Source organism: Cryptomeria japonica, chromosome 3 (genome assembly GCF_030272615.1).
Source record: "Cryptomeria japonica chromosome 3, Sugi_1.0, whole genome shotgun sequence".
In the NCBI taxonomy this organism is placed as follows: domain Eukaryota; kingdom Viridiplantae; phylum Streptophyta; class Pinopsida; order Cupressales; family Cupressaceae; genus Cryptomeria; species Cryptomeria japonica.
This window is the reverse complement of record NC_081407.1, coordinates 966,965,359-966,978,271: the sequence shown is the minus strand read 5'-3', so window position 1 is coordinate 966,978,271 and position 12,913 is coordinate 966,965,359.

Here is a 12,913-nt window from a genome sequence, read left to right as displayed (position 1 = left end):
TAAACCTCTTTTGTGCTTGAGAGTGTAAGGTATACCAACCTAGGTTTAGTGAAGCCTAAAGTGCAGAGGGATTTGGTCTTCGACCATCCCTGTTCGTTGACCAAGGCTGACTGGATCAACTAAGGATTAGGAAAGTCTTTGGTTTTCCAATCTGTGGTTTTGGGCACCAACATAGCCAACTACAAGCTAAAGATAAGGAGAGTACATGGTAAAATGTAAACCAAGATTCCTATTCATAATCATAGAAATCAATGGTATTGATATTTGTATTGCCATCAATGCCAAAGGGGGAGATTGATAGCATTTGCATAAAGATTGCATTAATGAAATGTTATGTTGTCATTGATGTCAATTAACTGGTAATGATATTATTATAATGTTGTTTTGTAACTGGTAGGAAGAGCTAGTGAAGGAAACTATAACTAGTAGGTGAGTTTGTGGAGTGAACCGATATTGCTAAGTAATGGAGAGTTGAACTAGTAAACCCTACCTGTTGATTTGATAAACCCTAACCGATTAAGTTTATTGTATTGGTTTATGATCTGATGATGAGTGGTAATGATTATGACACATATGCATGTTGTATGAGAAGAGTTTCAAAGTGTTTTTGGCATGTTGAGATAATGATTTTTATCTTGGGAATGAGAAAGTATATTGCATGTAATGCAAAATGCGTGATGAGTTACAGAGTTCGATGAAGCGGTGATCAAGGAGTGGTCAAGGCTTTATTGAATGATGTGTAGAGATTGTTATGTAATCCAACGGTCATACTTGAACCGGTTTTTTTGTAATCTCTATAAGAGAATTAGGTTTTTGTTGTGTTACCGACCTAGTGATTTGTTTATAAGCTCGATGAGTTGTTTTATTTCAGAGTTGGCAAAGTTTTAGTTGAGTGTGTGGTTGTTTTACTGGATGATGTATTTGCAGTTTGTGTAAAGGCAAATAGGAGCATGAAAAGGATCTGAACAAGCAAGAGTAGTGTTATTCAAACAGACTAGCAAACTCCTATTATTTTCTAACAATTACAACAGTTAAATCCCCTAACCGGGTAAGCTCTAACAAGCTTAGTGTTATTCAAATCCTCTAACCAGGTGGTCCATTAGCTTGGATTTCAAATCCTCTACCGAGGTTACTCCTCATAGGGTATTGCTTCTAATAGGGCATTATAGTCAATCCCTTAACCGGGTGGTCCCTAACAGGATCTGTTCTTAATAGGACTTTTTGTAAAGCTTTAACAGGCTTGGCTCCTAATAGGGCGAACTTCAGAAGAGTTCAAAATTCTTGTGAATCTCATCTCGCTGTGATTTTTCCCATTTGGGTTTCCATGTCAAAAAATTTGTGTCAAGTGGTGAATGTTTTGTGGTTATGTTTACCATGGTTTATTTTCTTAACTGCTTAATCCACTTTAATAAGTCATGATAACTGGCAATAATCTGAAATAAGGTTTTACTTATGTCAATAAAGTATTTGGATGTTTGTGAAGTTTCAAGTTGTTTACTATTAATCTGTTATAACAGTCAACCTATTTATCTAGACAGTGATATTGCATTTATAGTTCAGTGGTTTAACTTGTTAGTTTAAAGTTTACTTTGAGAGGTTGATTATGATATTGGTGAAGTTATTATATGTTTTTCTATCTACTGATTCACCCCCCCCCACCTCTCAGTAAGTTGAACGGATCCTTATTCTTTCATCATACCATCAAATAATATATGTACCGTATAGCTTTCAAGGCCAAATGAAATGGTCATCGAGGTGTCATCATGGACCTATGTTAATTCCTCCTCAGTCATCAACTATTAAATAGACCGTGCATATAAACATTAGTACTTATTCATTTAAAATAAAATGCACTATGAAATTACAATTTTTACCACTACATCGTCAGTGTATGATGAAGGTACCTCCTTGCCTCTGGCATGCGAGGACTCTCCAAGATATCCTCTAGTCCCTGTCATCAAATCTGGTGCATCAGGCATATCATGCACCTCATAATCAACAATTTATGCAGGAGGATCAACAAGCTCTCCAATAGGACCTAAGCATGCCTGCCCACACATAGCACAAGTATACGGCACACAAATGTGTAGAGCCGAAGAGGACATGTCAGTGCCACCGAATCCACTGCTAGCATCACTAAAAGGTTGAGCTAGTGCCCCAGCCTGTGAAACCAAAAGGCTACTCAAAGAGTGAATAACTAAAATACTCCATGATGTTACCTCGATAATGATATCTAAATGTTGTACTGGAGGTGGGGGGTCAACGGGAAGAGGGGGAACCTATGGGCCCTATAATACTCGAACTGCCCCAGGTCTATCTCGAGGCATACCTAAACCCACACCTTGGAAAGGCTTGATGTCAAAGTAGTTGACATGCTTACCCAAAACAAACTCAGCATACATTTTTTTAATGAAATAAAATAGGACATCAAGATTATTGTTGGGTGGTCTATCAAAAACCATCCACCAACGATCCCAAAAGTTATTTATAATATCATCGTTTGTACACCATTTGATGGAAAGTTTTGTGTTTTTCATATCTACGGGTTGTCTAGTGCGTGGATTGACAAACAATGCGACAATATTAGCTTTCGAAATCTCAAGCTCCTTGACCTGATCATAGGTTAAGCCATTTGCATATCCAGTCGCCACAAAAGAGTGATATTGTGCTCTGTGGTCATTGTTTATACATTATTTATATGACATTCAGAGATCTAACATTGGGGTTAGACGAGGGATTCTATTGTAGAGATTTGCAATGTCCCTCAATTCATTCAAATTTTGACCAATTAAATCTTGAATTAAGAGGGGGTTTGGTAATGGAGGGTTTGCTAATTGAGGGTTTGGTGGTTGTGGCAGTTGTGGAGGTTGTGGTTGTTCAAGATTATCATTTTTATCCCCCATTTAACCTGATTGAATTCAAAAAATTTAATTTAATCAACAAAATTGAAAGAACAATGTATTTCAAATGAAAAAACCTAGTTTCTATCAAAAAAAATTAAAAAACAAATAAAAATGTGAAATTTTTTTGACAAAAAAGAACAAAAGTGCAATCAAATCATACCTTATATGAAAAATTCACAAAAAAATGGCCCCCCTATCGAATATCCACTCAAATATGATATCGGATTTCTAACCTTTCGCGTAGCCCATGGGTAAAAAATGACCCACAAGCTGTCACGATGGGTATAAAAATACCCACAGGAATCAGATATCTGATTCCTAAAACAATATATAATATATTATAATATGTAATATATTATAATATATAATATATTACATATTATATATAATATAATATATTGTATATTATATATAATATATTATATATGATATATAATATATGATATTATATATTATATAATATATGATATTATATATTATATAATATATGATATTATATATTATATAATATATGATATTATATATTATATAATATATAATTTTATTTTTTATATTGCATATAAGGGGAAAACTGTTACAAAAGAAACTGACATCTCCAGTAACCAAATACCTACAACCGAATGTATAACTGGATCGCAGATCCAGAAGACTACTTAGGACTAAATAAAAAAATACACAGTGTTATGTATACATGGATCTCAGAATCAGAGGAGTACATAGGACTAAATACAAAATTACGCAATGCTCATGAGCAAGGTAATGTAGTGTTGAGGCTCGATCATGTCTACGCATGCTCTTGCGAAGCCTCCATCCAGGTCATCCACCCTAGGGGGCCTTCCATCCATATGGCTTGTTTGCCTTCAAGTAATTGTGTGAGCATTTGAATACGATCTTTAACAGGGTCTCTGATTTTAGCAACCTCTAGTCCAAGGCTCTTCATTGCTAGATCAACATCTTGTTTTTTTCCTATTGCCTGCCTCTACTTGTATCCATTCTCCATCTCATGTAAGTACATCTTTGCATTTACATCCTTAATGAATCTAAGGAATTTGTGCTTCTCAATGTTCATTGTCCCAGAAACCTGCAAAAAAATGCAGTGAAGGGTGAGTCCACGAAATGACTCAATAAGGGCCCTAGCTATACCTTGGAATTTCTCTTCATTTCTAATTTTCCATATATACCATAAAATTTCAGTGGAAATAATATGCCAAAATAAGTTAGTATCCTTTTTCAGACCCTTAATAAACCCAGTGAGAACATCTAATATAGTAATCTGGTTAGGAATAGAAATACCAAATAACAACCAAATTTCTCTAGCAATACTACAATCAAAGAAAATGTGCCTAACGGACTCAGGTACCCTACACACATTACAATTATCACAATTACTATGATCTTTTCTGAATGGAATCCTGTTGATTATCATCAGCCATTTAAAACATTTTTTCTTGGGCGTAATAGGACTACTCCATAGTCGTGAAAATACCTTCTGCCACTGTTTCACTGAAAGTTCAGCAAACCACAGCTTCTTAGTATATAATATAATGGATTCATCATATGTTAGAGTATTATAAACATTAATAGCTTTGATATTAGACACAAGGATATTGTTATTCCACATAAAATCAGTACAATTTTCATTACTACTCTTGCATTTCTTGGGCAACTGAAGGTCTATGCATGCATTTTTCATCATGTTATAAGTTTGCTTTTGGGAATTCTGCAAATCAAATCTCTCTCTAAGGGATTCTTAGCTAAGAAGCATGTCATCCTCAATAATGCCTTTAAAGCAGCGAATGCCTTTATCGGCCCAAGCTTTAGCAGAGAACCCTTGCGTAAGAGCAAGAGGTCTAGAAGAGTGGAGAAGGTTCCACCAGATGGATCTTTCCCCATGGATGAGGTCATTGTTGTTGGCCCTATTATTGTTGATGAAAGGTCTAATAGTTTCCCTGGCTTTCCAAATAGATTTAAAGACACTTGAGCCTTGCACTGAGACTGCAAAACCTCCAGCCACTAGGTCACAAAAGGGTAGAGATTTCCAAGATTTATCCTTTTTAGGAACAACTCTCAGGATGTTGTTTCTTACTAGAATTTTCCATGGTTCATTGCCATCAAATGCCTAGAAGATCCATTTTGCAGCAAGTGCAACCCCTTGAATTCTCAAGTCTTTTAACCCAAGTTCTCCCAGACTCTTCTCTATGTGGTACCACTCCCACTTTACAGAGTGAATCTTTTTATTTCCTTTCCCATCAGACCATAGGAAATTCCTAATGGCTTTTTGTATTATTTTTTTATATAATATTTTATTAGTATTGGATATTTGATTTCGTTGGGTTTTTGCCATGGCTAGATGTACTGACATCCAAGCCAAGCAAAAAGTCAATGCGGATTTTTTCCCATTTTTAGGGGAGTGGAGAAGGCAATTTTTTACATGTCGCCACTTTTTGGCCCCTCGTGATCATGCACATACCCAAAAAGATTTTAAATTTTTTTATTTAAAAATAAATAAAAAACAACCCAAAAAATATGAGGACATCCTATGTATGCAAGTGTCCTTGTGTGTGCAAGTCGTACCTATGCACGCAAGGTCCTGCATACGCAAGTTGTACTTACGTGCCCAAGGGCCTACGTACGCAGGTCATACCTGCATGAGTAAGTACACCTGCAACAAAAAATAAAATCCTTTTAAATTTTAAAACCAAAAAATAAATAAATGCCCCCTACAATAATTAATTCATTTTTTTAATTTTAATTATTTCTGAAGACACCTAAAATTGTCCTGTCTAATTAAATAAATATCTCTATTTATTTAATTATTTAAGCCTAATTCTTCTATTAATTAAATAAATCTTTATTTATTTAATTAATTCATTTATCCTCTTCTAGCCTTATTTCTCATTTAAATAAATAAATACTTTTATTTATTTAATTGATCTCACTTCTTCTATTAATTAAATCTTTATTTATTTAATTAATTCATTAGCCTTTTCTACCCATGACACATGTCATTCATCTCTTAATTCCTACACTACCTACCCTCTTATTATTTTATTATTTTCTCTACCTACCCTCTAATCTTAGCCGACCATTTATCTTTTACACCTCTCAATCTTATCCCTCCATTTCTTACAGTGTCTTCTATATAAGATGATGTTTCTTTCATTATCAACCCTAATCCACTATTCTATTGAATCATTCTAATCATTCAATAATCCTAATCATTGTACCTTGACGACTCTAGCATTTGAACTTTCATATGCGATCAAGTCTACTTGCAACCACATTTTTGTTCTTTGTTGAGCTCTTGTGCACACATAAAATCTGAGAGCAAATATATCAAACAAGATCAATGGAGATAGGAAGAATGGAGATCCAAACCCTATTGGACATGTGATGGTATAATCTTTGTGATTTCATTCGATTTGCATTGTCTTAGGTAATCTTCATATGTTATGGTGGATCTTTGTTGTTGTTAGGCTAGGGTTTTATGGTTGAATTCATTTAGTCTTTCAATATTGTTGTTTCCATTTTCACCATAAACATTTTAGCACGCCCTATGGGACATGGAGTTTTGGTAGATCTATGTTTTTTGCAGATTTTTTTAACCCTATATTGTTGTTTTGTAAAACAATTTGGAGAATAACCTTGTGATGCTAGGGTTTTGAACACAAAATCAAGATCTTGGAGAGATTTGATCCGATCTCACAAACGGCTACGAATTTTTGCATAACATTTTGTTTGCAGGTTGAAGACAATATCAAGAGATCTCAAACCCAAATTCAGATCTATTGCAGCATATTTTAATTTTCTATGATTTTTTTATGAATTTTCATAAAAAATTAATTTTGAGAGCAAATGAGAGAATTTTTTGGATTTTATTATATTTTTAGAAAGCTCTCTGATTTATACACATGATCTATTCTTTGTGATTTTAATTTTGATAAAAAAAAATCATTCCTAAAAAATCGGATCTTTGAAAATTAGGGTTTTGCATTATTTTGCTTATATCTCACAAACTACTTGGAATTTTTATAGGAATATTTTTATGCGGGTTTGGAAGGATATCAGGAGTGTCCAGTAAAAAATTCATATTTTTTGGATCAATTTTGCATTTTCTATGATTTTTTAATGATTTTTCATAAAAAATTAATTTTTGGAGCAAATTAGCAATTTTTTTGGATTTTCTTACATTTCTGAAAATGTCCTAAAATTGTACAGGTTTTTTGTTTTTTTTTATGATGCAAAACAACTCATGGAAAATCAGATATTTGAATTTGTCAAAAAATGCATTGTTGAAGGCCCCTATTTCACAAAGAATTTTTGGATCTAAAATTTACCTAACTTGTATGCTTACAGGAGGGGTATTATTGCAAAACTACTAACAAATCTTTGTTGCAAAATTTTGGCAAGGGTTTTCTTTTGATCTTTATTGTGTGCCTTGTTTTCATAGATTATCAAACACTTCAATTGGTGCACTAAAATTGAACTAGTGTCTTTTGTGTCTTGAGCAATAGGCTCTTTTTGTTTAATCTTTAGAGGGCCTGTCTCCCCATGTGGTCATTAGGACAACTGGTGAGGAGAGAACAACCCAAGTGGTAGCGAGGAAAACCCACCTCTTCTGAATCACTATAAACAATTGTATCCATGGTGAAAACCATGGGTAATGTGTGTTGATTAGTTCATACAGACACTATGTCTCCCCATAAACCCGTTTGATCAAATTTATTTGATCATTTGTAGGGCGTAACCCCTACCGGTTGGGAGCCTTCTATATTTATAGATCTGAATTTGTTGCATGTATGGCCACACGAGCGGATGCCCTTACTGGCACCTTTTTGTTTTAGAAAGCCAAAATCCTTCTAGTTGTTGGGTCAGGAGGTTGGACCTCTGGAGCGACCCACACACATACGGTTCTTAGTAGAGATACAAAGTTTGCCATAGGGAGTTTTCATGGGGACTGGTGCTTGGCTGCCCCGGAGAAGTGAGTGCCAAGGGTGGAGCCAGTGGGGTCAAGCATCTAAGTATCCACTCTGAATAGCGTAGCCTCGGGGGAAACCCCATGTGGGATCAACAACTATTGTCCTGGCTAGCGATAAGAATTGTGCTTGTCTTCTTTTGAACATTCAAACATTCAATACCAAATATCATAACATTGTGTCTTCAAGTGTATGAAAAACAATTTTACATCAAACAACACACTTTTCTTTGAGTCATTTTGAGTCTAAACACTTGCAAACATTGAGTCTTCATCAACATTGTGCCCTCTTGTCACGAAAAATAGTCAAAAATTCAGATTTGGTCACAACAAACAACTTCACAAATTGGAAAAATTTACAATTCAGCAAACAAGAGCAATCAGTTTCAGAATTCTTGAGCTTCCTAAGTTATTTCTCTAGATTTTCATCTAGCATTCAGCCTATTTCTAGGTCTCACAAAGTCCATCATTGTTCTACACCTTACATTACATTCACATTTGTCCAAACTTGAGTCAAAAGGTCACTTGCTTGTCCTCATCTTACTTTGTCAACACACTACATACAACAACATTTTGCTAAGTGGTCCCTCATCAAGGTCTATCACCTTTGGGTCTCATTTGGTCTTACTTAGAGTCAAGGTCAACTTACCTCATCAAGAGAAACTATCATCTCTTTGGAAGTCACACCTACTTTACTACATACATACGTGTTCTTACACTTTGGACATTGCAAGTACACCTCAGATTCATTTACATTCCATCCAACTCTTGGTCTTTCATACTCTTTCCATTTTCATCTAGTCTCACACATCTTGGTCAATACCTAGTTCATGGTTGAAACCCATTCCCAAAAATCTAGGAGAGAAACTAAAGAGGCTCAAGATTCCGCAAACATGAGTGCCTACGAGTATGATAATGATGTCTTTTTCAATTCTGATCATACCACATTACCTAACATGGATGCATATAGAAACATTCCAAATGTTGAGAACATGGACACTACAAACAACAATGATACACACAATGACAATATGGACAACTTTTTTGTACATTCAGTAGAAGTGGAAGACTCCATTATGGATCCCCGTTTTAATTGATTGGTTGAGGAAATAATGAGGAGAGATAGACAATATTTCTTACAAGTGATGGCACAAAGTGGAGCCAAGATCCCTCATGATTTTGATATGTCTCAAATAATGGAAAATCAACCTTTGCAACAACCTCACCTCAACATGGATCAAAGGAGGCCTAATAGTGGAGGCAATAGAGGATCACATCTTGTGCCTGAATCACCATCATCTTTGTTTCAAAAACTTGAGGTCCCACATACACATGGCCAAGTATATGATACTCACCTTCGTAGACCATTATGGAAGTCTTATGCAAAAAAATATACTCAATCACATGCCAATGCTAAGGACCAACCACCAAAGAAATTTGATATCCAAAGGCATGTTCAAAATTTGGACACAAGGAAACCCCACGTCAAATTCGGGGGCAACACATTAGAACAAACTCATGACATGCCTGTAGAGTATGGTATACATGGAAAAAACAGATATTCCATTCCTCATCATGACTCTATACCAAGTGGTCCATATACGCAGCATCACTATAGACCTCCTCCATATGAACATGTGTATGATCAATACCATCCATATATGCAACATTATCCTCCTCCACCTGGTGCTTTAGGCTTGGGGTATGGTCCAAGAAATGGGTCTCCACCTAAGAACAATTTGGAACAACAAATTAAGGACTTACAAAAGAAAATGGAGGACATAAATACACCGAAGCCAACTTACACAATGAGAGACATGTGTCCCTATCCATTTGACAAAAGCATTCCAATGCCTCCATTTCCTACACACTTTGTGACACCTAAGTTCGATAAGTACAGAGGCAAAGGAGATCCTAAGGCCCAAATAAGACAGTTTTTCACAGCTTGCATTGAGGTAGCTTCAGAAGAGACGTACTTGATGAGACTATTCCAACAAAACTTAGGTGATCAAGCTATGGAATGGTTCTCCCAACTTCCACCTGGATTAAGTTTTGCGGTGACTTAGCAAAGGCATTTATCCAACATTTCTCATACAACATAGAGACAGACATATCAGTCACTACTTTGTGCAACACCAAACAAAGGGATGGAGAGTCTTTTTCATCATTCCTACAAAGATGGAGGAATCTAGTCAGCAGATGCTCTTGTGAAATTCCACAAAAACAAATGGTAGAGATGTTCACCCAAAATGTTAACAAAGACATTGGTTATGATCTAAGAAAAGCTTGCTTGTCCACTTTCAAGGACGTCATTGAGAAAGGCTTAGCGACAGAAAAGGTCCTAATTGAGCAAGGCATCGTCAAAATATTCAAAGAAAACAAAGAGGACTTTAAAGGAAAAGACAAGCCAAGATTTTGGAATAAAAAACAAGAACACAATCAATGATGGTGTTGTTGATGCCAATACAATACGACCCAAAATCATTTTTTTTAGGATCAAGCTCTACAAACAATCAAGTGAATACTCAAATAACTTCAAAATCATGAAGGAAGTACACCCCATTGGGAGAACCACTAGAGTCAGTTTTCAAAAAGCTAGTGGCAAACAAAATAATAACAATCCCAGATCTGCCTCCATGTGAGCCAAAGGTTGAACCAAATTGGTGGAATGATGATGAATATTATGAATTTCATAAAAGCAAGGGACATAAAACAGGAAACTGTCATCGACTAAAGAACATCATACAAGATCTCATTGATAGAGGTGACATTGATATTGAAGGACACTCATCCAATCAAGAACATGAAATGTTTAAAGAACCATTCCCAAAACATGACAAGGGAAAAGCTAAAGCCACAAATGAGCAGACCAACTATACCAGAGCATCCTATAACTATGATTCAACTGTCAATCACATTTTGATGGACAATTATGTCTCTACCATTATCATCCAGGACAAAACACCTCAGAATTCTACCCAAAGACCCAAGATTGTCCTACAAGGCATTGGATCTTCTTTCGAACCAACCTCTGAATGTAATGTCACAACTCATTGAGGTAAATTCACCATGCAAGGTGCTTCAGCTAAAAACACCGCTTCCTCATCAACCAAACCTGAGTATGACCTTGTAGAATAGTTAGGGAAGATACCCACACTTATCTCCATCCTAGAGCTTTTATGCATATCTCCCGCACATAAGGCCATTCTTCATAAAACTTTGAGAGACACTTCCATCCCCACTAATCTGAACGTGGACCAGTTTCAAGCCATGGTGGGATACCTTTCCATTCCAAATTCTCTTACATTAACCAAAGCTGACAATGCCTCCGTAAGCCAACCACATAATGCACCTTTACACAATGAAGCCTTCCTACACAAACACCGAATAAAACGAGTCCTGATAGATGGAGGAGCAGGTCTAAACATTTGTACATTGAGCACTATTAAACAATTGGGATATTCTGAAAAAAACTACGAATGCTACAAACAAAATTACCATCAAAGCATATGATGACGAAGAGCGCTCATCCAAGGGCACAATCACCTTACCTCTCAGAGTTGGGCCAATTACTAAAGATGTGGTTTTTCAAGTCTTTGATGTAGAGCTCACATACAACATATTCTTGGGACACCCATGGATCCATGAAATGAGAATTGTTCCATCTATATATCATTGATGTATCAAGTTTCCACACAATGGAGTTGAAGTGACCGTCAAATATAATACAGATCCATTCATATATTGCAATAATCTATGACCTAGATCAGAAATAACAGTCCCAGTCAATTGAGAGGTTGTTCCTTCATCAGCATATGTTGATCCAGAATCATTGAAAGCTTCTACATCAAAACAAGCAGAGCTCAAATAAAAATTCAAGGTTAAAGACATGGGATGTCGTGAGTATATCTTTCATGTTGATCAACTCCCACTATCTCCTAAGGTATTCAGTCAACAAGAATAACCTACAAACAATTTGCAATATCAAGGAATTGGGTGTAAACCACCTAGTATTGTGGCTACTAATTCTAAATGCAAATCTCCTCTAGAAATGCAAGAAACTCTTGATATCAATAGTCCTAAGAGTGGTTCCAGTGAAGAATCTATTGAGCGTATCATCAACCCTCTTGAGAACTCACATATCCTTACCATTTCATCCGCTCATTCCATTTCCACTCTACTCCCAGACTTGGATCAACAAGAATCACAAAAGCCCTTACTAATTGGGGATCAAAAATCAAGCCTTGAAAAGAAAAATCTAAAAGTCAAAAATAAAGAAAAGTCCTTTAGTCCAAATCAAAATCAAAAGCTATTGGACTCTGCAAAAATCAAAGTCAAGGATAAAAATCCTATGAAAAATAAAGAGCAAGAGATGATCTCCCCTAATATCAAAATAACTGGGGGCAAAAGTTCTAAATTTCAAGTCAAAAAGCATACTTGTTGATCCTAAGTCTCCATCGTACCATCCTACTTTCACTTCTTTTCGCAATCATAAGCCTTTATCACTCATCCACTTGTTTCACACATCCATCCCCTTTTGGCGATACATCATGGACCTTTAATGGAGCTTTCTCGAAGGACTTTGTTGTCAGGGATGCCCAGACTTCTTTAGGTGACACGCAAATGGGATGGTGTGGTCCACACAGTATTAATTCTATTTTAGTTCATTTATCAAGGAAGACAATCACTCGAGCTACATATCATTCAGTCCAGGAACAGTGCAGCTACAATCATAAGGTAAAGCCTCACACATTTGAGGTAGGTGAGTTAGTTCTGAAAGAAAATCCTAAGAATCAACAAGACAGAGAGAAGAAGGGCAAATTCGAACCAAATTGGCTTGGTCCTTACATCATTACAATAGTCTATGGATCCGGTGCATATGAGCTCTCAACCACAGAGGGTGAACCTTTGGAGGATCCTATCAACAGCATGCACCTTCGTAGGTTTTACACATAGCTCTTCAAAGTATCTTAATTCAAAAATACAAAAAAATAAAAAATAAATAAAAAAATACAAAAAAATCAAAAATACAAAA